This window comes from Mandrillus leucophaeus, unplaced genomic scaffold (genome assembly GCF_000951045.1).
Source record: "Mandrillus leucophaeus isolate KB7577 unplaced genomic scaffold, Mleu.le_1.0 Scaffold80, whole genome shotgun sequence".
In the NCBI taxonomy this organism is placed as follows: domain Eukaryota; kingdom Metazoa; phylum Chordata; class Mammalia; order Primates; family Cercopithecidae; genus Mandrillus; species Mandrillus leucophaeus.
The window spans coordinates 5875034-5879757 of record NW_012108697.1 but is presented as its reverse complement, the minus strand read 5'-3'; the positions used below and the strand labels follow the sequence as shown (position 1 = coordinate 5879757).

The 4724-nt window shown below is 40.2% G+C and overlaps 1 protein-coding gene across 1 annotated transcript in view; it reads left to right on the top strand.

Moving 5' to 3' along the window:
* Positions 1–750: 750 nt before the first annotated feature.
* ADD3 (adducin 3 (gamma)) overlaps positions 751–4724 on the top strand; it is a 140593-nt gene continuing 136619 nt past the window's right edge. Inside the window, exon 1 of the mRNA XM_011967557.1 lies at positions 751–846. The gene's annotated coding sequence lies outside the window, so the exon portion shown is untranslated. The remainder of the gene's footprint in view (positions 847–4724) is intronic.

Genomic DNA, 4724 nt, shown 5'->3' with positions numbered 1-4724 from the left:
CTCCACTTGGCAACCTTCATTTAACCCAAAACAAAGGTCCTCTATCCCCTGTACAGCCTTCATTCCACTGGACAGGATGGGGGCTCAGATGGTCCTTATAAGGAATAGATCCCTGATTTGGCCACTCTTGGATTTCTTAGCTCAGAATTCTGAACCCACATTCGGATGCATCTGCGATGTAGGATCATTCTCAGGGTATGCACAATCAAGTTATCACTGTCAGGTATGTCTAACATTACCTGGATTCAAAACCCAACCACTGCTATTTACCTGCTCTTTGATCTTGGGCAAATTACTTACCCTCTCAGTGCCTTAGTTCCACTGTTTCTAAATAGGTATATTAGGGCAATACCTCATGGAGGTGTATTAAATGAAACAATCGACATTAAAAAGCACTTAACATCGTACCTGGCACATAGTGAGTGTTCAGCAAACGTTAGTAATACTATTATGTTTTAATAAGAAGAATGGTGATTTTTCTCCACCCCCATTTGAAATGAAAATGATTGGCCACGCAGAATCAATATTTTTTTATATCCGAATTTTGTTATGTTTAATTTTCACAAATACCAACCACTATTAAAAATAAAAAATATTAACTAGACTGGCTTTTACAACTTGATCTCTATTTATACTGTATATAATCTGCAAGTGATTAGATTTCATTTTTATTACTCTTGTTAAACTATAACATGCTTGTTATCTCTCCCTGGGTGTGGCTTACACCCAGAACTCCTGCTGGCTTTGTTCAGTATGCTTTCTGTTGTGACTTTAGTTTCAGTAATCTTGTGAATGAGACTGTGAGAAACTTGTCTTGTTAGGAAGATATTGTGCATAAGACATGAGGTAAGTCATTAATTTCTTAGTGTTTTAAAGAGTTATAAGTCTTTTTAAAAATGGGGGAAAGGCCGGGCATGGTGGCTCATGCCTGTAGTCCCAGCACTTTGGGAGGCCGAGGTGGGTGGATCACCTGAGGTTGGGAGTTCAAGACCAGCCTGACCAACATGGAGAAACCCCGTCTCTACTAAAAATACAAAATTAGCTGGTCGTGGTGGCACATGCCTGTAATCCCAGCTACTAGGGAGGCTGAGGCAGGAGATTCACTTGAACCTGGGAGGTGGAGGTTGTGGTGAGCCGAGATCGTGCCATTGCACTCCAGCCTGGGCAACAAGAGTAAAACTCCATCTCAAAGAAAAAAAAAAATGGGGGAAGGAGGAAGGTCAACAAATGACTAGGATTTAATTCAAATGATTAAAAGGACAGGATGTTCCTCTTTTTCCCCTGGGGCCAGAGAAGGAAATGAGAACTAAATTTAATGTTATGAATTCTCATGTTCATAAATTAATGTCTTAGGTTTATGTGTCCTAGTAATTATGCCCTGCTTTGGAAAGCCTTGCTCTGAAAGTTTAGTCTGAAGGTAGAAATGCAGTATCTGGGAGGGCTTAGTAGAAACTATGAAATAAAAGTGTAGAGAGTTTGCAGCAAGGTATTTAAATCATGTGTAAACTTTCCTTCCTACCTCAGTGGTGGGACTGATGTCAAGCCATGGAACTCTTCACTCTCTTCTGCCTCAATGAATTGTGCTGTTCAGGCTCTGCGATCATACATTTACACTGTAGTGAGAATTTAGGTTAATGTGTTACTACTCCCAGGAAGGATTTGTTTTGAAAGCTTTGCCTCTAATTGTAGATCACAAGGTTTTTATTGCTATGCCATAGATTATATTTCAAACAACTGAGGTCACTCTAACTTAAGCAAAGCAGGAATTTATTGGAAGAATAAGGCACAGAGCTCACAGAATTGAAGAGAAAGCTGAAGAATCAGGTCTTGTAAAGACGGGAGCTAAGTGGGTTTTATGAGGTCTTTGTAGCAGTATCTAATCTCATTTTCTTCCAGGACCTCCTTTGAGTGGAATTCTGATCTTAAATCTTTGTGTTACTACTCAAGATTCAAATGCTAGGGAGAGATTATCTGTTTGGTTCAGCATGGGGTCAACCCCTATCTCAGAAAAGGGCGGGGTGCCAAGCTGCGGCAATGAGGTGAAAAAAGGCTCCAAAGGAATATTGGGGCACTCTTACTGGAAAAGGGAAGGAGTGCTGTGCAAACAAAAACATACATTGACTATAATCACCAAGTAAAGGAATTTCACAGAACTGTAAATAGGGATACTTTGGAGATATGGTCAGAGAAGGCTGTTGCTGCTCTTGAAATCCCTGCACTTGGGTAGCCATTTTTCTTCAATGGTGAATCCTTCTGAAGGACCCCTTCACAACGACAGTCTATAAGTCAAATGAGACAGAAGGGACTCTAGGATTCTTTCGCTGCTTTTCTCCCAAAAGCTTTTAAATCACATTGTATGATCTGACTATATTTGGGAACTCCATTGAATTCTTAAAGCCATGCTTTGTGGTCTTTTACACAGATGCCACTGAAATGTAGTTTCTAAGGCAAATATTTGAATGAACACTGATACGTCTAAACTACTGCTTTAGCTTGTAGTCCACTGTATACCTACAGTGCTGGTTAAATATGCAGTTTCCAGAGTGCAACACCAGACCTACTACAGAACAGTTTTGATAGGGAGGGGTTAAGATGGGGGCTGATGCTAAACTTTTAATAATCATCTCAACCCAGGTGGTTTTCATGCACACTAAAATTTGAGAACTACTGAACCAGTCTCAACAAATCCCAATATTTATTGGGTATATACTCTGTGACAATCAATGTTCTAGACTCTAGACTGTACTAGGGAATACAACAATGAACAAGATAAAGTTCTTGCTCTTTTGAAGATTCCTATGGGGAGGAAATTAATGATAAATAAGTACAACAAAATTAATTAACAAAATAATTATAGAGTGGAGTTTGTACTCTGAAGAAAGAGGGTAATCTCAAACTTAGCGCAAGGGCTCACTTTTTTCTGTTCTACTACTTCTTCTCAAGTCTTCTCTGTCTCAGATAATGGTACCACCATCCCCCAAGACACTAAGGTCAAAGGCTTTGGAGATCACTCTGGATTGAGTCCTCTCTTTCTCTCCTTTTCTGCACTCACCTCATGTACTCCATCAAGAAGTCTCTAAAATATACGCAAGACCTTTCACTTCTCTTCTCCACAGCTACCCCTACAACCAGACCCCATTTCCTCTTGTTGGGATGACTTTAATGTCTTCCTAACTAGCTTCCCAGTCCCTAGTCATATCTCTCTAGTGTTCATTCTGCACATAGCAGCCAGGAAATTTCAAAAATGCAAACGAGACTGTAGCCTTCCTTTGCTTAAAACCTTCTGAGAGTCAAACTCCTCACCGTGATCTGCCAGACCCACATGATCCAGCCCCCACCCAGCTCTCCTGTCTTGGGCCTCTCTCCCTCAGTCACCGTGTTCGACCACCATGCCTTTCCCTCAATCCCTCAGTCATACCAAACTTGTTCCTGCCTCATGACCTTTGAACTTACCTGTCTCTCCAGCTGCCAACTACAGATCATTCAGGTCTCAGCTCAAATGTCATATCCTCAAAGACAACTTCTTCATCCATCCTAACTAAAGCAGTAACCCCCTGCCCCCCAGTCATTGTCAATGGCCTATTTTACTTTCTTCTTAGCATTTAGCATCTGAAATCACCTTATTTATTGATTTGTTTACATGTTAACATCTGTTGTTTTCTCAGTACAATCAAAGCTTCATGAATACAGGGATTTTTATCCAGTCCATTTTGTTCACTGCTTTGTCTCTACCACCCAGAAGAGTGCCTGGCACATAGCAGGAGTTCAACGAATACTATTGCCTTAATGAGTGAAAATAACTGAGGGAATTAATGGACAGTAACTGGAAGTGGGGCGACTTTAAACAAGCTCTCAGTAAATGAAGGCTGGGTGTTTCAGGGTTTGGGGACTACGTACATTCTAAATTTGCCCTACACAAACTCTCTACTCCAGGCAGATTTGTTTGCTGTTCTACCAACACACTTTATATTTTGCTGTCCGTGTTCAATGAAGAGACCTAAGTTGTGCATTCATAATGAGCATGACCCTGAGCAAAGCACTGTGGGACCTGTCTCAGAAAGCTCACATACATACACTTCCTCCTGCCACTGCCATCACCTAAAGGCCTCCTCCTCCTCTTTTCTCCATCAAAGTTCTGCTCTTCCGACTCACAGACATCCTCCCTGTTTTCTCCAGCAGGAATTGACCTCTATCTTCCGTGATTCCTTTTGGATTCTCTTATTCCCTGACTCTGGTATATTATACTTACAAAATATGTGCCTTGGGCAAATTATTTAACCTCTCTGAGCCTCAGTTTCCTCATTTGAAAAATAGGATAAATGATACTGATTTAGTGGGACTGATATCATGATTAAATGTATCATAAACTTCAAGCATAGTGCTTGGCACATAATCACTCTTTAAATCGTAGCTATAACAAATATTATTTCTCCTCATTATTGATAAAACTATCATTATATCTTAATTATTAAAATAAAAATATTGATAAGAAGGCAGTTATTTATTGAACATTTAGCATTTCCTAGGAGCTTTACATTTGTTATATGAAAAAATTCTGCAATCTAGTTGTTTCATATATTTGCGTTTCATTTCCCAGCTAGATATTGAGGCCATAAGCTATGTCCTAAGGGTTTTTTTTTTTTTTTTTTTGAGACAGAGTCTCACTGTGACACCCAGGCTGGAGTACAATGGTGCGATCTCGGCTCACTGCAACCTCCGCCTCC